This window comes from Lotus japonicus, chromosome 1 (genome assembly GCF_012489685.1).
Source record: "Lotus japonicus ecotype B-129 chromosome 1, LjGifu_v1.2".
Lineage (NCBI taxonomy): Eukaryota > Viridiplantae > Streptophyta > Magnoliopsida > Fabales > Fabaceae > Lotus > Lotus japonicus.
In genome coordinates this window covers 37865596-37889061 of record NC_080041.1, presented here as the reverse complement: position 1 = coordinate 37889061, position 23466 = coordinate 37865596, and the positions used below count along the sequence as shown (strand labels likewise).

Below are 23466 nucleotides of genomic sequence, written 5' to 3'. Positions count from 1 at the left end.
ACGAGCGCGAGTAAGCGAAATGGATAACTTGGTGTATGCGACAATATCACGGGAACCCTAATGCATCTAACTTGACCTAATAAGTGGTGAAAAAAATAAAAAATAATAAAGAAAAGACTTGCAATTAATGTTTTTTATTTTTTTTGAAATGAAAGAATTTTTTTTCTTGAAGATAACAATCTTTGATGGTCTGAATTCTGAAATGAAATCAATCACTTCAAAGTTCAAACTCATAGAGATATGTAACAAAAAAAAAAACTCAATGAGATATCACATCGGTATTTATGAGATTTTTAATGCTAAATTATCAGTAATTAATTACTTGTAAAATACTCCAAAATTGGCAGCTGATAAGACAAAGGGAATTTTTACGCGCCAGAAGAAGATATTCCTTAGTTTCTTTCGCATTATCCCAGCTTCATAAATGTGACGGTCAGACGTAATAATTTCAGCATCGGGAAAGAAGAATATTTCACAGGAATCAAAGGCTACTGAACATTGAATCCCACACGCACCTAAAACACTATCTATCACTTTCTGCGGGATTCACATACTTCTCTTCCCTTTGTCAAAACCTTACTTCTCATCCAACCAGCAGGCATTCAAGCAGGCAGCAGGAATTGAGGTTAGCCCTTTTTCGCATTTGTTAGGGTTTCTTCACTTGACCTTGGTTTTACTGTTTTGGTTTTTTTTTATATTATGTTTTCAGCTTCAATTTTTCCCCAAATTTTCCTTCATATGCTTGATTTGATTGTTCTTTTTTCTGATTGCATCACTGGGTAACCATATTGTTCCTTTGTTTTAGGTTTGCTCATCCTCTATTTGCCTATTTATGTGTCCAACCATGCAGTTACTTTTGAATTTCTAATAGCATGCAGTTACTTGTTTTGATTATTCTTTTTTCTAATTGCAATTAGAAAAAAGAATAATCAAAACTGGCGCACACACTCACATGGTATATTGGTTGCAAACCGTTTTGTAACTTCCCCCTGTTTGGACTATATATATAGTGATGTAGTGGTGTTTATTCCCCTCAACCATTCTTTTAACTTTAAATTCCCCTCAACCATTCTTTTAACTTTAAAGGTGAAATATACAACTTTTAAGAACTGCAGAAGTGATAGATATACATGCATTATTTAAATTCTGCTTCGGGTTCTAATTGATGATTGTTGTTGCTATTCCCTTGAATTATTTCAAAAATACTATTTGTTTGTGACATACTTTAAGTTTATTCTTGAATTGTACACAACAAACCCCTTTTGTTCAAACCCCATTATGCATTCTATTGTATATAATGTCTACATTTTGATTTGTTTGCAGAAATTGTTAATGCTATTTTTCACAACATGCCTCTAAGAGATATTTGCCCACACCACTGCTATGATTCAGACGACTTGGCTATATGGGATGTTCCTGCTGCTGATTTGATTATACGTTCATCACTGGATGCAATCAACGCTGCTGCTACCCTTGGCCATATTTACCCAGAGATTGTACAGGAGTTTTGGGGGTCTGCAAAATTCACTGAAGATGATGGACTGAAAGGTGAGTTTTTTGGCTATGTCCTTAATTACAACATGAAGTCTATCTCAGAAGTGCTAGGGGTTCGAAGTGAAGGGAAAAATTCAAAACAGGGTGGATGCTTGAAAATGATCCTGTTCATATCAGAAAAACTGTTTATGGAGATGGTAACCTCTCTGCCCCTGAAGCCACAAAGGCAGCCAATTTGACTCAACCTGCAAGAGTGATTCATTTATTGATCACTAATGTCTACACACCAAGGCTCAAATACCATGATTATGTCTTTGAGAAGGACGTTTTTATAATGTACCACATGCTGAATAATGTCACCATAGATCCAGTGAATTTAGTCTATGTGCATCTAAAGACTGTGCAGGCCAACACAGCACATGCAATTCCATATGGCTATCTGATCACACATTCTCTGAATGAAATGAGGGCTCACCCCTTCCCAGGTTGGAGCCACTTCTACCCGGTGCTTGTTGCTGTTATGGACAAGGACATTTTTCTGTGCAGTGGTGTCAGACTTCCTGATGTTGAGTATGAAGATGAGGATGCTGCTATGGATTCAGAGAATGAGGACGAATACATAGGTGGCTGCTGATGTGTTATGTTGTTTTGTTTAGTATAATTCTTAATTCTGGTTTGTAATTTAACAAGTATTTGGACAAATTTATATTTCACTTTCCTCTGGTATGGCAGTAGTCAACCAGATGAAAGCTGGCATTGTTCTATGCTGACAATGGTTTAATTTTAGGGTTTAATTTATGCAAGTGTTCTATGCTGATAATGGTTTCACTTTGATTATGGTTTTATGATTTTACTTTCTTTGATGGTGTTTCTGGTGGTTGGTATATACTTTAGTAAATATCATTGCAAAGATACTTTGGTAAATATCATGGTTTGGAGATGTTCATGAGTTTGATAATATGCCCAGTTTTTTTTTTCCTTTCTTTTGCTTTCTTGTTTTATGATTTCTGTGTTAAATTATTGGACTTATACATATTTAATCGAACAGAAAACAAAAATCGATAACTGTCAAAGTGGTTAATGCCACACCAGTTTAGCTATGGGTCCTAGGTTCAAATCCAAACTTTGGCACTTTTTTAAGTAGGTCGATATTATTAAGGTTGATATTATGAAAAAAAGGCTAAAGTAGGATTCGAACACTCTACCTTAAACAACCAACTAAAGTACTTGGCCAATGAGACAAGGCAATAATTTGGTCATTTTAGTCAACAATATATAATATATTCTAAAATATTTTGTTACACGGTGTTGTAACCCACACTTCATCAAGTTCAATCTCATCCACTTCGCAGCCCCAAACAACAATGTCTGCATCTTTGTTTCTCTCTAGAAACTAGTGTTAAAATACTAAAATTAACAATATCAAATTTATTTTTTCATTAATAGATAAATTGATTTATTTTCACATAAGATATCTATTCTCATTAAAATGTTTACTAAAAAACGCCATATTTTATTTAAACCTGAACAAAGTAAAATTGATTTATTTACACATCTTCTCATGAAAATGGGTACTCTATAACGTCATACATTGTTTGATGATACTAAACTACACAAAGCACGTTCACGCTAGCAATACATATGAAGCTGGGGCCTGATTTTTACTCCTACCTAGGGTTGCTACAATATATCTAAGATTAAAGAATGGAGATAGAAGAAAATAATATCTTATGGAGCAATCTTGGGTGTGAATAGACTTCTTTGGGAAGATATCGTGTGAATAGAGATGGTGTGAATAGATTTCTTTGGGAAGATATATGACTATGGCAGAAATGTTTGTGTAGGTTGAAATGGTTGCAACTTTTGGAAGGTGGAAGGTTGAAATGAATGAAATTATTAATTTGTTTTCGGCCTGCTTAGAGTGAACTGGAATGGAGAAGATCAAAGGTTTATTTAGTTAACATTTCCAAATATTTATGGAGATTAAATTAACAAATTTTAAAAATAACTCAAATTGGCTGATTGATTATGAGGTTTCTTAAAACTTATTTTTTAATTTTCCAGTGATCCAAAACCAATATGCTTTTGAAGCACTACTGGTAGAAATAATTAAGAGACTATGATGACAAAAATGAAATTAAAAGGATGAAGGGGAAAATCAATTGAACACACGTTTCAAAGAAATTTCTTGCAAATTTTACTTGATAAAATCACATGCACTATCGGGGAAAAAAATTTATACAACACATTGATTCAAAAATCCCCATACCCAAAACGCTCCTAAATATGCTCTTGAAGCCCTACACCCTGTGAATATAAGCAATGCGATTCACTGCATTGGTAAAACGGAATCGGAGAAGATCAGAAGCGCATATATCGTTAACATCGCAAAAACTACTCCATCCATCCCCCATCTTAGCAATGCTGGAGTTGGGAAGAAGGTGCATGGAAAATTCCCTCAGATATTGCTGAGGACCGATAAAAATCCACTTGTCAACCCCAACTCCTTTGAGGAATGAAGCACCAGATTTGGGCACGGGCTGCATAAAATAAAAAATATTGAATATGGATTAGAAGACATAAATATCACAAATTTATATATAGAAAAAGATAATCATAAAGAAACTTACAACTTCATTAAAAGAGAAAAACTCTGAAGTGATATGTGTGTCAAATTCACATTCAAATAACACTTCATGAACAACATTTTGTTCAGCAACATCAACTTGCATGGGACCTTCTTGAATAGAATTCTGGTCATCGTCAGACAAAATAGGAGGCTCAGAAGGAGTAGGAGGGTTATACGAAGGACTCCCATTCGGATCAACTTCACCTGAAAATCTAAGATCATGATCCATTTAAAAGTTTATAACCGAATAAAAATAAGAATTTTGTATGATATGGGAAATCCAAACTAAAGAACGGAAGACTTTATAGAGGGGAAGAATTAAAAGTCATGATGGTTGGAGTTCCATGCAAAATAAGATGTTTACACGTGTTCCACTTTTAAACCTTTCAAATTACAATCATGGAGAAGGAGAAAAAAGCATTCATGGAAGATTCAATGAGATATGAAGCATTCGTTGAATAGACATTGATATCTGGTCATGAAAGTTGATGTAACAGGTGCAGTTGAAGACGGAAAGGTGGTAAAAAGAAGCAATGATATAAAAAAATCGAATTGGTCCCCGTGCTGGTTCGTTGGTTCTTTCATTATACTAGTTAAAAAAATCCCCGTGCTGGTCCCGTGTTCGAGGCCATGTCTCAATTTTTTTTTCCTTTCTTTTGCTTTCTTGTTTTATGATTTCTGTGTTAAATGATTAGACTTATACCTATTAAATCGAACAGATCACAAAAGTCGATAACTGTCAAAGTGGTTAATGCCACACCAATTTAGCTATGGTTCCAAGGTTCAAATCCAAACTTTGGCAGTTTTATTTTTTTGATAAGCTAACTTTGGCAGTTTTTTAAGTAGGTGACTTAAGGTTGATATTATAAAAAAAAAAGGTTAAATTAGGATTCGAACGCTCTACCTTAAACAACCAGCTAGAGTACTTGGCCAATGAGACAAGGCAATAATTTTGTAATTTTAGTCAACAATAAATAATATATTCTAAAATATTTTGTTACACGGTGTTGTAACCCACACATCATCAAGCTCAATCTCATCCACTTCGCAGCCCACCAACAATGTCTGCATCTTTGTTTCTCTCTAGAAATCAGACCCAAATAGACCCTAATAAATGCCGTTGGCAAGAGGAAAGAAGTTGCACTTTGTTCAAAGGCTACGAATTAATTTCTATTGTTCAAGCCCTATGGCTCGATGCCTAAATGACTCTCCTTCTTCTTCCTTCTTTCCAGACGCATGCAATGTAATGGTGACGATTATTATCTTCAACACATTCCTACTGGGCATCACAAATCCAAATTTTTCACATCTAAAGAGATATAAAATGCTGATTTTAGGGTTTCGTTTGAAACTTTTTTCCCCAAATTTCCCTCCTACCATCAAACCTCGAACACCAATCTGAATGAGTCATGGCTCGCAAGGGAAAGAACCCTCGACGAAATCATCTCAGAAAGCGTCCATGGGGAATTGACGACAGTCAATCCGTGTCCGGTCCTTTGTTCAGTCCTAGGGTTGAAAGAGCCCTTCGAGCCAATGCTGGCAAAAAGGAGAAGCCGCCGTCTTTGATAATACTATCCTCAAGGTATTTGTTATGTAATCGAGAATGCGGTGCAAAAAAGGTTTATGATCTGATTAGTTTAGTTGTTCACATTTTTTGCAATACAAGTTCTGCTCAATGTTTTTTCAATTTAACATTTGAGAACCAAAATTTTTCAATGTTTTAATGTTTACAAGAAACCCACCTCACCAAAATTGTCTTTTATTTCCAGTAACCAAGAAACCGAGCTCCATACCAAACAAGTAGATGTATTATGCGATGAGTCTCCTACCATGAAAGACTGTCAAAAGAAGGATGCCAATGTGAATCAAGAAGATAAGGTAGAACAAGTTGCCTTTTTTGATTCTGTTTCTTCTGTTTATTGTTATCACGATACCATGTTTTGTTCAGTACAAAACAATAATTTTGTTTTTCTTCATGTCTTAATTCACAATTCTCTGCTTTAGATGAAAAATTGGAAAAGGTTATTCTAGCAGTAGGCATGCTTAGCCAGGCCCTTCATAGCCCTCAACAATATACTCAGTTGGCTTCATCATCTCCGTTGCCCCTTTGTGTTACTTCACCAAACAATTGCACAATGTCTGAACAAATGATTTCTACTGAAACGATCCTGAAAAAGTTTATGCAACCTGATGAAGAAGCTCCGAATGACAATGAAGAACGTGTAAGGGCCAAGGCAAAGGGATTGGTGAAGAAGCTTTTTAACCGACCTGCAATGGATGAAGACAATAACTTTGTACCTGGACATCGACCTATAGTATGCACCCCTCCTGCATCACCATTCTCGGTTCCAGATGTAAGTATTAATTCATCTGAATATTGTCATGAATTGATACATTTAAATTTTGACTGATGAAGAATCTTAAGGTCCCTGCAATGAGATGTTTCCTTTTGCATTTCTACGATATATTGTGTGCTTAGCTTACATATCTTTTATAGCTTTAATTCAACAACACAACAGTAGTTTCCCTAAACCCTAAAATGACAGTCATAATATGTCCTCTATAACCTTTCCAAATATTTATGGAGATTAAATTAACGAATTTTAAAAATAACTCAAATTGGCTGATTGATTATGAGGTTTCTTAAAACTTATTTTTTAATTTTCCAGTGATCCAAAACCAATATGCTCTTGAAGCACTACTGGTAGAAATAATTAAGATACTATGATGACAAAAATTAAATTAAAAGGATGAAGGGGAAAATCAATGATGATTAATGAATCTAGTTTGAAGTTTTAGGCTAGTTTGCATAAGTTTAATTCTTTCAGGTTATGTCTTAGTTGCATGACTTTGTTGTCATTTTTATTGTGAAATATAATATTACTGCTTCATGTTACTGCTATATTTTGTTAGAGTCATTTTTTTTCTAACCTGAACATTGTCATTAATTGATACACTTAAATCAGTTCATTAATTTACATTGTCATTCAACATTTTTTTATTAGTGGCTGCCTTCCATGTTTGGGAATACAAATGTGATGCATTTGAATCATCGTTGTTGTTGCAAATTACATCTTCAACCCAAAACATAAAACAGGGGCTCCACTGTAAGTTTAATACTATGTGGTTTGTGGTTGTATTTAGACCAACAACATTTGCATGCCCTTAATTATAGACTTTATATTTTTTCAAGGGAAGAAGAGATTGTGAAACTTGAATGCAGGGATGCTTATGCCCTTCGGAAGGATATGTTATGTCTTCAACCAAGAGGGAAGCTTCAGGATGAGGTGAGTTATAATCTAAAGATTATATATGGGGATAAATTAATTTAATCTGATTATATAGTTTGTCCAGATATTGACCTTACATGCCAACATACTTACACTGAAAGAGCGAGCAATGACCTTCTACCCATCTATATGGTTCATGCCTACTGCATTTGCTGTGAGTTTTTTTCATATCTATGAAGAACCGATATTAGGTTTTGTTTATAGTGATTCATAACTAAAATTTGACATACTATTTGCACTGTTATCATGTTAGCAATTTGTCCAGTCCTGGACCGTAGAATCAGCTGACATGATCGAGTTTTACTAGAAGGATTTTATGAGAAAAATCAACTATGTTACCAAGGTACAATGATGCTGTATGAAATTAATTAACAAAAATATCCATTACATGTAGTCTCAATGTGTGTTTTACTCTTGTAGATATACATCCCTATGAATGACATTGGCTGCCACTGGTATTTACTTGTTGTTGACTTTGTCAACAAGAACTTGGTGCTGCTTGACTCCTGCCCAGATCCACACAGGCTTGATTTTAGAGTGTTGGACATAAAGCACATGGTTAGTAAATAACTATCAACTACATTGTATTAGATACCAACATATTGTTAATATATTTACCTCTTTATATCACTCAATCATTGTCTCAGGCTCTTTTTATCGAAAGAATGTTAATGGATCAATCATTCTATGCAATGGGAATGGCAAGGCCTAAGGTATCGGAATTTAAGATTGTTATTCCAGAAGGGCTGAGCATGCAGAAGGATAAAACGTAAGTTAGATTTCCAGTGCTCCATCTCTGATTAAAAATGTTTACTTAACTATAAAACTAACTTCTTGTTGTGCTTGTAGGAATGATTGTGGAATCTTTGTGGCTAAATGGATGTCACACCATGGATTCATTGACTACAAGATTGAGGTAAATAAGAATTTCATACTTAAATATTTTATAAATTACTTGCTTCAAATTTTTAATTATTTATCGGTATTTACGCAGGTTGATGAAGGTTCCAGGTTGAGGCTAGCTCTGGATTTGACAATGAGTCAATTTAACAACAAGTATGATGTCCTTACCAAAAAAAGCTTTGACCTGCATGGACATATGCAAGGAGGCAGCTGTGTCAACAACTTGAGATTTTTCATTACTTTCTGGGCACCTACTTTCTGACATTTAACTGCTTGATCGTGTGTTGAATCATGTCCTGTTTCTGTTCTTGATCATTTTCGACTTTTTATATCCCGGTTATTTTGTTTGGACAACTAAATATTGTGACTGCTGGTGGTTAAATGACTATAATTTTGCTATGTAGTCTTTTTATATCTACTATTTCCTGTGAATGGTTGAACTAAATATTGCTATGCGTTATTGTCGAACCATTCATTCATTTTAGAAAAAAAAAATTGAGTATCAAAATGTTTTCAAAGGAATTTTGGTGTCAGGTTATATTACTATTTCAGTCACAAAAAAAAACCTGTACTGTATCAAATAATTTTCCTGAAGCATTCAACATATAGTTCGCAAAATTAATTTTTTCCTCAAAATGTTCCCTTATTTTTTCCAAACAATTGATATTTCAAGTATGAAAATACAATGTTAGCGTATAATTTTTCTATAACGTATTTCCTTATAAATTTTCCATATATTTTCCACATTAACAATTGATATATCAATTATATGATGTATCAATTTTAATTTTAGCGTTTTATTTTACTATCAAGTATTTCCTCATAATTTTTCCATATATTTTTCACATTACTAATTGATAGGAAAATTTGTCAGATTAAAATTTATGAGGAAACGCAAAAATAAAATTTTAGCATTTGAAATTAAAATTTTAGCGTTTACTTTTCCTATTGAATATTTCCCCAAAATATTCCGTTTATTTTTCAAATTAACAATTGATTTATTATTAATTATGCAGTTCAAATTTTAGCATAAATTAATTGACTTTTAGCATAAAATTTTTGCATAATTAAATTTTTAAAACAAAAGAAGCATACATTACTTTTTTTTCTAACTAAATTAATTAATAAAAAATTAAAGCGATTATTTTATTATTTTTCCAAACATGCTTATTTTTTATTTTATGAAAATCAAAAAATATTATTCTCCTCACTAACAAAATACACACACTCACAATTTGGTCCTCTGGTATCCCTTTCTCGAGCTTTCATTGAAATTGGGAAATCAAAAACCAAACCTAGCCCCTTTCTTCCCAAAACGCATCAGCCACCCTAATCATCACTGCATTGGAAACCATCAAGGTATTCAATTTTCTCTTTAGCACTTTGCCAAATGGCTGCGGACACGAGAATTGAAACCATACTCGAGCATCTCAACCGGTGCAATATCAACACACGGTTCCTTACCCCTTGAATATATGAAGAGATTTCCACAACCACTGCAAAGGTTTTTCGACACCTGCGGAATTTCAAGGTACACACCATTTTTTTCCATTTTTTTCTCAAATTAGAAGTTAGGGTTTTAATTTTCCTCATCTATCATCATGTCGATTGCTTTCTTTGTGGTTTCGGTTAGAATCTTGTAAGAGTTTTGTCAATTACTCAATTTAGAAATTAGGGCTTTATTTCTCGTTCTCTATCATGAAGTATAATGCTTTCTGTGTGATTTGGATTACAAACGATTATGGGTATTGTCAATTGTTCTTCTACTCTATTTATAATAGATTAGGGCTATAATCTTCAAAACTGCTTCATCTTCGAGTTCAACCTGTTTAATGTTTTATGAGATTGATGGTTTCGTTTATTTAACATTGTTATTATTAACATGTTTGAGTAGTTTGTAATGAGGAAACCTGTTTTATGTGTGTTAGATTCACAAAAACCAGTATATGCATGTTTTTCAATGTTTACCCCTTTTCAGAGTTTTTTTCCCAAATAAATCATAATTGCTTCCTATTAATGCTTCTTATATATGAATATAGATGGCGGTTTTTTGTGAATTATCTACATTTTCTGATCCCTTGTAAATTCTCACATTTCTGATTCCAGGCTCAAATGGCAAATAGACCCATCTGCAAGCCATATTTTATTGACACCCATGACTTATTGGAGTGGTACATACCAGGCGCCAAACGTATTCATTCTAGTTCGCTTATGCACATAAATTATGCTGCTGCTGAGGAAACCATCTTTCCAGAGCTTGTGAGAGAATTCTGGGGCGGTGCCCGGTTCGATGAAACAGGGACTTTGAAAGGGCAGGTTCTGGACTATGATTTGTCATTTGACATTGACAGAATCTCCGATCTTCTACAAATCCCAACTGGAGGGGAAATATATGATAAGGACTGGAAACGTGGGAAGGACATGGATGATATTCGCCAAACTGTGTATGGCGCTCAGGAAATCTCCAATGCAAATGCCACCCGCGTCATATATCTGACCCCTGCTGCCAGCCTTGTTTTCCTTATGGTTGTCAACGTCTTCTGTCCAAGGGTATCTCAACATAACTATATCACAGATCTGGATGTGTTCATCATTTATCACATCTTGAAGAAAATTAAGTTAGACCCTGTTAATCTCGTCTACCAACATTTGAGGCGTGTCCAAGCAAATAACTCCATGGGCATTCCTTATGGATTTCTGATAACTCTATACCTGCGGTATATGGAACCGATGCGCTTTGCTGGGTGGAACCAATTTGCTCGACAAGAAGCACGGCAGATGTCATCTGCCTTTCTTGAATGTAGAGGTGTTGGCACTGAGGAGCGCCCAGAGTCTGAAAGGGATGCAGATGATGATGATGATGATGATGATGATGATGATGATGATGATGATGATGATGATGATGATGATGATGATGATGATGATGATGATTTTGCATTGGATGCTGCTGCTGCAGATGCTGAAGATGATCATGATGGTGCTGGAGATGCTGAAGATGAACATGTTGTTGATCCAGATGATAACAGTGGGGACAATGAAAGCACATCCAGCGTTGTTAATTTATCTGACCCTACTTCAACCTCTGGTAGTCCTTTTTCATGTCTTAGTACAAGGAAGAGGAAGAGAATTTTTCCTGGATCACCTTCATAACCAAATTAAGTTTATTTATGTTGTTATCATTTTGACTATGACAATTTTATGGCTACTTATGCCATGGTTTGTAATTTTTGGGCATTGCTGACAATCATTTTGGGCCTTTATGACAAATTTCGGTTTGATTTGCATTTTGTTAAGATTGGAAAATGTTTTAATGGCTGATTTTACATCTTTAAGTTCTTTACTTGTGAAATGCTTGTCCTTATTTATATGTATGGGGTCATACAGATACAACTCACCACATGCTATTGTCCTATAAAAACAGAGCAAAGGTTAGGATTTTTTAGAAGTTTTTGGGTAGACTCGCTCACTCATAGTCATAGGAAATGGGCCTGGCCCAAGTTATTTTTTTTTTCGGTTTAGTTTTCATTCCACTTCATTTCACTGCATCCAGGTTTTCTGTTTAAGATTCAAGATTAACTGTGGAGATAAGATAAATCTTTTTCCATGAAGCTTGTGAAAAATTGTACCATGTTTTCATTCATTGCTGAAGATGAATAACCTTTCCATGAAGTTTCATTTACATCTAGGGCTAACAATGATAAACATATTACTTTGGCAATGTACTTATAACCACAAAAATGTACTTAACTTATAACCACCAAATTGTACTTATAACCACCAAAATGTACTTAACCACCAAAATGCTAAAATTTAGCATAATACACACTTAGTCTAATACAAGAATTCGAAGACAATAAACACAACAATTACAACTTCAAAATAACAAGCAATAACGTAATTAGGACCACCACAAGAATTCCAATAACTACAGTCAACAACATTTGGTCCCTGGACTTCATTCCATCCACCAGTTTTTGAATTTTGGCATCTTCATTCTCATGGCCACTATTCTCTTCTTCTTCAGCTACTGGATTAACAAAACATGTACTCGCTTGATTCCTTGGTTGTCTACTAGTTTGTTGTTGGATGCATTGAGGAGGATCAACCCAGACAAAATAGTCACACTTCTATAAAAATGAAGAAAGAAAAGAAAAAATATGTTATTCAAACAACTTGAATCAAGAATTCGTGTTAGCAACCAGAAACGATGATTACCATTGCAGGAAAATTATAGAAACGACGTCCATAGTTCAAATCTGTCAAGGATGTCCTAAACGAAGCTAACAGACCACATTTGCATAACCTTTCATAATCAACATGACTACAAGGTCCTGGGGAGCTATGTGATTGGGATGTCATGATCTTCATGTAACACCTACTAAAAATAGGATACCACACATAAGTTCTAGCATGCCAATAATATGCCTTTTCAGATTAAAATTTGGGAATTTAAAAATCCAAAACACCCAATTCGATAAATTATAAACCCTAATTTCCCAATTTCGCAAATCTGGGTACAATCAGCCCCAATTTGTACGCATTGGACAAATCATGACTTATGCTTTACCAATAACGATCCAATTCAACCCTACCGTCTCTAATTTTTCATCTCAACAAATTAGGGTTCCAATAAATCCCAAATGTTCCCCAATCGACAAATTGGGGTTTCGGATAACAGTAAAATCAGCCCCAATTTGTACGCATTGGACAAATCGTGACTTATGCTTTACCAAAAACGATCCAATTCAACCCTACCGTTTCTAATTTGTCATCTAAAAAAATTAGGGTTCCAATAAATCCCAAATGTTCCCCAACCGACAAATTAGGGTTTCGGATAACAGTAAAATCAGGGTTCAAATGTCTCTAAAAATGACAATCAACATCAACATAATATGGAAGCTACTACTAAACAAATTAATCGTTAATTTAGGGGAGCTAAATCCAAAATTCCCAAACGGAAACGAACGAGACATCTCACATATACTAACTGACAACACTCAAACTGTCTAACAAAGAAAACAAAAGTAATATTACCTTAACTCAGCGAACAAATGAGGAGGAAATAAGATAAAGAAGAGAACAGAGGTGGAGGATCGAGTCAGCTCGCTAATGGTTCCACAGCCATGTTCATCTTCTCCGTGCTCGCGAGTTGATTCCAGAAGCAAATGGTGAAAATGATTTTAACTGAGGTAACCTCAATTTTACTAGGGTCATGTATTGAATAGTAAAATAAAATTGGGGCTATTTCACAATTAATGAAAGTATAAGGATATATTAAAACACTATGTAAGTTCAGATCATGTGCTTAAATACTAGTGGTCAGTCAAATTCCTGTACCTACCCATGTTGAAAATTGCGGGCACCACAACAAGCACCATTACTTAATCATCCTAACTCCTAATTACCTACACTAAACACCCATTACACTTTCATTCTCTTCCAAACACATAAGATGAAAGTCATGAAGAATCACATTATCACTTCAAGTCAAACAGTACTCTACCTTCCACCTCATCATCACTAATTTTCAAACTAAATCTTCCCGCCAGTCACGGTGACCCACTAACACACGCTAACACATCTTCTCTTCTCTCCATAACCGCACACCACCACCATCCCCACTACATCACCCTCATCTCTTCATGTTCATTTCCTCACAAACACAACACACTCTCTCAAAATCTTCCCCTCTACCTATCAAGTATCAACCTTACCACCACAACCAAGCTTCATTCTTCTTCTTATATACCACCGAAAACCATTTCTCTTCTCAGTCACCATCACCATCTTCATTCCGTCAACCTCTCCTCCTCCACCATCCATCAGGTTTGGTAGCAAGCACACCAAACTCAAGGAGGGTAAGGTTTTCATCTCTTTTCTCCTTGATCATGTCATGCATGTATTGTTTGAGCACCCCACCAACATCAATAGCCATAGATCTTACATGCATGCCCTTAGAGAGACCGTATTCGGATTAAGGTAATAGGATCAACAGTGTACCTTTTTTGGGTTTAGACAATCAAATAGAAAGGAGAGAGTTGGAAGAAAATAGAAATAAGTAATAAATATAAAATGCCATGTGATGTGACAGAGAGGTGTATGGTGGGTGTCATTTACTTACTGTTGATGAATTAACCCAAAAAACAAAGAATTAATAAACCACTGGAAATACTTGAATTATTACATTTTATTTAGGCTTGGGTTTTGTGAATGTAAGATTTTTATAGGAATTTACTACTATGCATTTAACCTGAAGCTCCATGTTGGTCAATTCGCAAGTGTACGAATACCTCCGGGTTTTAAAATATCGAACCACAGGGATTGTGAGTGAGAATTGTTGATTTAAGCCTAAAGTTTGCAAGTTCTTAAAACAGTAAATTTCAAAGATTGGTTTTGGTTGTTTGTGACAAAAGTTTTGCAAAAGAGCAATGATAAATAAGTTGTGAAAAACAAATGATGGAAAATTTCCTTGGGTTGTTGATCATCTAATCCATTTTAGTCCACCTATCCTATGCATGTGAAACCTTGATTTAACTCTTGTTGTTATAGCATATGTACTTACTAGTTGATTCCTCACAAAAGTAATTCTCTCAAATTGAAGTTAAGCCCAATTCCTTGTGTACTTAAACATTCATAAGAGGTATAATATCATGTATAATCAGGCCAACAAAACCCTAACCTCACTCTATTCCTAGAAGCAAGTATAGAAGGACCTATTCCAATTCATGTCCCTAAATCATAACAAATTTCCATTTGATTATAATCTAGCCTATAGCAAAGGTGCACCAAAGCTAAACATGCAATAAGGAATTGAAATACAAGATTGAATCAAGACTCATGCATAGAGATAGGATTTAACAAACTAAAATTTCATAGAATCTCTTAACCCAAAGCAAAAAGTAAACTAGCCACTCATGGCTAGGGAATTCATAAAGGAAATGTAAAGAAAACCTGAGAAGAAATACAAGTTGGAAGCCTCCCTTGGCCCCAAAGTTCTCCTCAGCTCTCAAACTTGATCAAAAATGAGTAAAATGTCCAAATGTATCAAAGAAATTGGCCTAAGCCTTATTTATAGGCAAAATGAACGAAACTGGGCGCTCAGGCGCCAACTCAGAGCGCCTGAGCGCCAATTGCATGTTGAAAAAACATGCCTCTGACCCTATTGGCACCTAGGCGCCCATTCTCAGCGCCTAGGCGCTCAAGCTCGCCTGAAAAGGACTTTTTGGCTTCTGAAACTCCTCTTTTCAATCCTCTTTATGTTCTTCATCAATTCCATGCTTCTTGGCCTTCTTTCTCCTTCAGTTTCTGCACTCCAAACCTAACCAACAAGACAAGGAAGATTCTAGAAGCTCCAAGAGCTCATTAGCACAAGAGGTCCTTCATAAAACACAACAAAACCATGCAAGTCCTAAACTTTACTTAAAATGCAAGAAAACTACCTATAAAACTACTAAATTACCAAAACAAAATAAAGACTAAAGAAAAGAATAAAAATGCATGAGAATGCATGAAACACTACATGAGACTCAACAAAAAGACTCAAAACAACCAAAGAAATGACCCGAAAAACACTACTAAAACAGGGTCATCACACCACTATACTCAACGAAAGCTCGTCCTCGAGCGTGAATAACACTCGCTTGCCCTCAAGCGCAAGAAATGCTCCCACACAAATGCTCTCAACAAGGAATACTTCACAAAAACAGGGGGACAAAGTAATCACAACTAGTTCCAAGAGAAAGACCCGACAACCTACTTCATGCATCTTTTGAAAAGAGAAGAGTGCAGAGTCCATTCATGAGAAGCATATAGAACTAAAAATCCTAGGACAAGATGTTCATTTAGTGCACTGAGCACACAAACAAGTTCATAGGTCCTGAATGTCATTCACTCAATAGCAACAAAGATCAAACATGCAAATATTCAAAGAGACTTCCCAAAAGGGTTGAAACATTGGCTAGGTAAAGCATGATGGTGGTTGGTCCCTAAGGGAAAACTAGGCTTTCAAGCACATTGAGTGTGGTCCTCTTCTGTTAACCCCGGAGCTTTTCACAACACACACTTTAGCACAAGTCTCTTGCACCCCCTTTTCAAACTCTTCTTTTCTTTTTTTCCAACTCCAACCTTTGTTTAGGAGTTCTTTTTCTTTCTTTTTTTTTTACTGTTTTTTTTCCTTGGGGCAAGAGACTATTTCTCATTTTTCCAGCTCCATACAACACAACAAGGACCATCACTCCCCCAATATTCCAACCAAACATCCGTCCCAAACTTTTGGCTACAAAAAGATTCTCCAATTAAGCTCAAATGGGGCAACTAAAGGTAATGTTCAACCACAAACTCAGAATCTCAAGAAATCCTATAAGTCTCAAGAATAAAACAGAAATCACTAAGCATGCTATGAGTGAAATTAACGCAGAACCAAGAATTGCAAATGAGTCAGGATCCTCTAGGGAATTTTTATGGTAAAGGGTCAAAGTTAGACCCTTAATGGACTCACCTCGACTCCCTTTTCAAGACACACTCGGAAGACCGAAGTCTCCTCCTCTCTTCCCCAACATGCAATCACTCATCCCCGAAACAACAACAAGTATTCACAAAAGCATTTTCAAAAACAGCACTAGTAGGGAAGCAAATCTATAGCTAAAAGCATGTGAGTATAGGGAAGTAAAGACCCAAAAAATAAAAACAAAACCAGCTAAAACAATGCATGATCAAAAGAAAACAAAATCTACAACTTGAAAATATGCTAAAAATGCATGACCTAAACTAAGAGTAGAGATACCTCAACATAGTCACTCCATGGGGTCATGGTCACCCCTTCCATCGCCATAATCCGGATGAACACCGACATCATGCATCAAGCTCAAGTCTATCATCCCCTGCTCCAAGGTATTAAAATCCATGGGCCCATTGTACCAGGGGTCTGATGTGCTACCTCCCCCCCAATGGAGGTCAAGATCCCTGTGTAGGTGATCTTGCCTCAAAAACATCCGCCCGAAAGCGACCTCCATCCAAGCAGGAGAAGGGTCAGCACGTGGTGGAGTAACCACCTCATTCACCACCTCAACATTTTCTTCTTCCTCTTCTTCTTCTTCTTCTTCTTCATCTTCTTCCGCTGGCTCCTCAGGATCCTCTTCCTCTTCCTCCTCTTGAGGCATCCTCGCCGTACATTCCTTATAAAGTTGAGCGATCCTCTCCTTACTGAGCAGAGGTGCCACAGGCAACCTCTTCTCAATAACATGGACTGGCCTCCTAGCTCTGTCCCTCACCGCATGAATCAAAGAGCAAATCAAGTGAGGAAAGATGGGTCGATGTTTGTCTTTACTCCTGTTGTAAAGGGAATAAATCCGACCAGCAATGATGGTGGCCACATCCATAGGATGACCTCTCACGATGCAATAGATAGAAACCAATGTAACCTCTCTAACTTCAGACTTGTTAGAGCTAGGAATGAGGGAATCCTGCAAAAATTCAGCCCAAACTCTAGCCAGCGGCGTCATATCCTTCCTTCTCACAAAAATGATTTCATCTTCAACTGCTTCCCAGTCCCGCCCAGGCCTAACAATCACTGCCTTCATGTCGTCCAAGATCTCCGGTGACTTCTCCTCTAAGAGCTCATGATAAGTGGCCTTCTCGGGGAAAAGCTCCTTCTCTTGGTCCTCCGTGAGGAGACCAAGATGCCTGCGAATGACTGCTGGATTGTAATCAATCACATCTCCCCTGAACCAGGATGAGTTCACCGGTGGCCTGGACCTGTCCTCTTGATTGTCACAGTAGGTGTTCGCGTAGAACTCCCTAACCATGACCTCACAAGCGAACGGAATGGGGTTGACCCAATTCTTCCACCTCCTAATCTCCATGGCTTCTTGCATGCCCAAGAGGTCTCTCATTCCCTCCCGATACAAAACTCCCCGCTCCTTCACACACTCCTTGTGTGCTAGGTGAGCTCGGTAAAACTCCTCCTTAATCGCTGATAGGAAGCGGGAGCGATCAAAACTCCGGGAGGTGGAGGAAGAAGCTGCAGCTCTTGTGTTGGTTCTTGCTCTTTTTACAGGCATCTGCAAAGTTGTCAGCACATACACAAGCCACAAACGTTAGAAATGTTAGTTCAAAAAAAAAAAAAATGAGAGGAGAAACTCTGTACAAAAACAAAAATAGAACAACCTAAGAGCACCCAACAAGTTTCTTAGTGATTTTGGCAAAGAGAGAAAAACAACCACAAGCACCTGCCAAAAATCGACTAAGAGAACCAATTGAGGCATTCTATCAAACACCTTATAAGCAAAAGCTAAACTAAACTAATCCACAAAATCCTAACTACCCATTCCTCACAAATTCACAACCCCTTTCTAATTAAGCACAAAATCAACCCATAATGAACAAATACAACCCAAACCCAACTTGCACTAACACAAATTCACTCACCCTTACCCACAAGAAGCATGCATTGCAAAACTCATGAACTATGATGAAGGAAAGTGGAAAATGGAACTTACCTTGACTTGAGAGTGAGTGGGTGCAAGTGGAATAGACTTGATGCAATGCAGAACTTTGAAGTAAAAGGAAGAGCCAATGTGTGTGCAAGTGAGAAATGAGTAGTGGAAATGGGGTTTGGAGAGAGTGGGGTGCGGTTATATGAGAAAAATGAGAGTTAAGAGTGGGAAAATGAAAGGTTGGGGTTTTAAAACCCAAAATCTGGCAGAAAAAACGTATAGGAGCGCTCGAGCGCTCATGGGGAACGCTCAGGCGCTCGTGCCAGATACAGAGGCAGTGCCTCTGCCACTAATTGGCGCCTAGACGCCCATGAATTGGCGCCTAGGCGCTCAACCCAGTTTTTCCACAAAAATTTTTACTTTTTACTTTTTTTTTTTTGAAATTAAATACTAAAATGCTACAAAATTAAAAGATAGAAAATAATAAAATAAAAAGAATGGGTTGTCTCCTATTTAGCCCTAGGTTATAGTCCTAGGTGGACTCTCCTTCCGATGGTGTTAGGAAGGAAATTCCTTTCCATTGATTAACTTACCACAAGTGCAAGGAAGAAACCTTGCACAAAACCTCTGGAGTAAATCCTCCCATGAGGCTATGTCCTCTTGCTCATCAAACCAAGCTCTAGCCTCTCTCGTCAAAGAATGAGGGAAGAGTTTAATCTTCACTTCATCAGTTGAAACACCCTCAATCTTAGCAAGGGTGCTAGCTTGGGTAAACTTCACCAAATGAGCATGCAAGTTCTCGTACTTGGACCCCCCATACTTGTTACCATTAACAAGCTTGATGAGAGCCGGATGGAACTCATCACTTTGGGCATTAACTTCGGGGATCTCTTCCGGAACCTTCGACCTGCTTCTAATCACATCACAGACAAAGTCATTGTCATGGTTAGTCTCAATCATAGGATTAAAAACAGAAAACCGTACCTTTTCCTTACCAACACGGAGAATGAGGTGACCCTTGTCAACGTCAATCTTAGCTCTACCAGTAGCTAAGAAAGGTCGACCAAGAATGAGAGGAATCTTCTCATCCTCCTCCATATCAAGCACAACAAAGTCTACGGGGAACACATACTTGTCCACCCGCACCATTACATCCTCCAGAATCCCATATGAAGTCTTAAGGGATCGATCCGCCATTTGCAAGGAGAGCATGGTTGGAGTAACCTCTCCTAGGTTAAGCCTCTCAAACATGGTGAGCGGCATCAAATTGATGCTCGCTCCAAGATCACACAAGGCCTCCACATCCGCCATGCCTTCAATTTCCACCGGAATAGTGAAACTTCCGGGGTCCCTTCTTTTCTTTGGCATCTTCCGCTGCAAAATGGCACTACATTCCTCCGTCATCAACACCGTCTCATCTACTCCCTTCAATCTTCTTCTCTTATGCAGAATATCCTTCATAAACTTAGCATATATAGGCATTTGTTCCAAAGCATCGACAAAAGGAATACTAATGTGGAGCTTTTTGAAAACATCAACAAATTTTGAAAACTTTTTATCTAAGCTCTTCTTAGCCAATGCTTTAGGGAACGGAACCTTGCTAGTTTCAGGAGTAAGATCAACTTCCTCTCTCACCTTAATAGGTACAACTACTTCTCCTCCCACTATCTCCTCTCTCTTTTCTCCCTCTGTTTTTTTCTTCAATTCATTCATCACTCTCCCACTTCTAGTGGCTACAACAGAGGCATTTTCTTGCTTAGGATTGGGGATAGTGTCGGAAGGAATTTTACCTTGAGGTCTCTCGGCTATTTGCTTGGCCAGCTGGCCAAATTGATTCTCAAGATTCTTGATAGCCGCCTCTTGATTATTGTAATTATTCTCCGTCCGGTTGATGAAAGTTTCCACCAACTCTTCTAAGCTCTTCTTGGAACCACCACCTTCACCTTCTCCTCACTCTTGAGGTTGTCTTGAGCTTTGGCCTTGAAATCCTTGGCTAGGAAATTGTCTTTGAAAACCACTTCCTTGCCCATTATTACCTTGCCTCCAAGAAAAATTAGGGTGATTCCTCCATCATGGATTGTAAGTATTTGAAAATGGGTCATTCCGAGCTTGACCCATAGCCTTCACTTCCTCGTCCGGTCTAGTCTCTGCGCATTCTTCGCTGTCATGTGGCCCTCCACAAGTCACACACTCCACCTTGGCAACTCGACCACCAATCTTAGTGATCTTCATTTGATTTTGAATCTCATTCATTTGCTTGGAGAGTTGCTTGTTGGAGGCCATAAGTTGATCATAAGCTTCAACCACAAGGACTCCTCTTCGGGCTTGGCGATCATTACTAGAGTTCATGGCTCTTATAGCCATCTTTTCAATCAACTCATACCCCACTTGTGGAAGTAAGGCATCGAACTCTCCACTTGAAGCCGCATCCAAGCCAAACCTCGAAGAATATTGGAGACCATCATAGAACTTTGCTACTTGCTCAGCTTGAGTGAGGTTATGTTGAGGACACCTCCTCAAGAGCTTCTTGAACCTCTCCCAAGCTTCATAGAGATTCTTGTCGGTGGATTGAGCAAAAGTCATGATGTCATTCTTGAGCTTCCTCAAGAGGGCTCTTGGAACAAACCTTGTGGTGAACTTCTCAGCCAAGTCTTCCCAAGATGTAATGCTACCTTGGGGCTGTGAATTCAACCACTCTTCAGCAGTATCCCTCAATGAAAAAGGGAATAAACTCAAGCGGATGATGTCCGCTGAAACATTCTGAACTCTGTAGGTGTTGCAATTGCGGATAAACCGCTCCATGTGTGCATGAGGATCTTCAAGAGCACCTCCACCATACTGATTTTGGCTCACCAAGTTGATGAATGCCGGCCTCAGCTCAAAGTTTCCCGTGCCATCGGGGGAAACTATGCTGCCCGGATAATCGTAGCTCATGGCAGCCGAGGTGAGGTCTCTGAGAGAACGATTGGCATTCTCCAATTCTTGCTCTTGAAGTCTTTGAGCAAGAGCCTCATTCACTCTTTCTTCAATGTGGGCTTGCATCTCCTCTTCCGTCATTTGAGCAGCCATGGCTTCAAGCCTTTGTTGGGCTCGACGACGGCGAAGAGTACGTTCAGGCTCCGGATCAAACAGCAATGGATCCGTGCCAAGCCTACTGTGCATAAACTGAAATCACAAAAACAGAGAAAAGGTTAGTAACACCTATTCAATGCAATGCTTAGTAAAACAAACAAACAAACTCTTTAACTTAAACCGAAAACCACAAACAATCCCCGGCAACGGCGCCAAAAACTTGTTGGTCAATTCGCAAGTGTACGAATACCTCCGGGTTTTAAAATATCGAACCACAGGGATTGTGAGTGAGAATTGTTGATTTAAGCCTAAAGTTTGCAAGTTCTTAAAACAGTAAATTTCAAAGATTGGTTTTGGTTGTTTGTGACAAAAGTTTTGCAAAAGAGCAATGATGAATAAGTTGTGAAAAACAAATGATGGAAAATTGCCTTGGGTTGTTGATCATCTAATCCATTTTAGTCCACCTATCCTATGCATGTGAAACCTTGATTTAACTCTTGTTGTTATAGCCTATGTACTTACTAGTTGATTCCTCACAAAAGTAATTCTCTCAAATTGAAAGTTAAGCCCAATTCCTTGTGTACTTAAACATTCATAAGAGGTATAATATCATGTATAATCAGGCCAACAAAACCCTACCCTCACTCTATTCCTAGAAGCAAGTATAGAAGGACCTATTCCAATTCATGTCCCTAAATCATAACAAATTTCCATTTGATTATAATCTAGCCTATAGCAAAGGTGCACCAAAGCTAAACATGCAATAAGGAATTGAAATACAAGATTGAATCAAGACTCATGCATAGAGATAGGATTTAACAAACTAAAATTTCATAGAATCTCTTAACCCAAAGCAAAAAGTAAACTAGCCACTCATGGCTAGGGAATTCATAAAGGAAATGTAAAGAAAACCTGAGAAGAAATACAAGTTGGAAGCCTCCCTTGGCCCCAAAGTTCTCCTCAGCTCTCAAACTTGATCAAAAATGAGTAAAATGTCCAAATGTATCAAAGAAATTGGCCTAAGCCTTATTTATAGGCAAAATGAACGAAACTGGGCGCTCAGGCGCCAACTCAGAGCGCCTGAGCGCCAATTGCATGTTGAAAAAACATGCCTCTGACCCTATTGGCACCTAGGCGCCCATTCTCAGCGCCTAGGCGCTCAAGCTCGCCTGAAAAGGACTTTTTGGCTTCTGAAACTCCTCTTTTCAATCCTCTTTATGTTCTTCATCAATTCCATGCTTCTTGGCCTTCTTTCTCCTTCAGTTTCTGCACTCCAAACCTAACCAACAAGACAAGGAAGATTCTAGAAGCTCCAAGAGCTCATTAGCACAAGAGGTCCTTCATAAAACACAACAAAACCATGCAAGTCCTAAACTTTACTTAAAATGCAAGAAAACTACCTATAAAACTACTAAATTACCAAAACAAAATAAAGACTAAAGAAAAGAATAAAAATGCATGAGAATGCATGAAACACTACATGAGACTCAACAAAAAGACTCAAAACAACCAAAGAAATGACCCTAAAAACACTACTAAAACAGGGTCATCACTCCACTAATCTTAACCATGCCAAACAGTTCTAATTATATTCATTTTGCACCTTCTCAGTGTATCACCTGTGTGCTGTGTGTGTCCACTAAAA

The 23466-nt window shown here is 37.5% G+C and overlaps 1 non-coding gene across 1 annotated transcript; it reads left to right on the top strand.

The window, feature by feature from the left end:
• The first annotated feature begins 21243 nt into the window (after positions 1-21243).
• Positions 21244-21350, top strand: LOC130734860 (small nucleolar RNA R71). The gene has a single exon (XR_009018198.1). It is a non-coding gene; the product is annotated as a small nucleolar RNA R71 (small nucleolar RNA).
• Positions 21351-23466: the final 2116 nt, after the last annotated feature.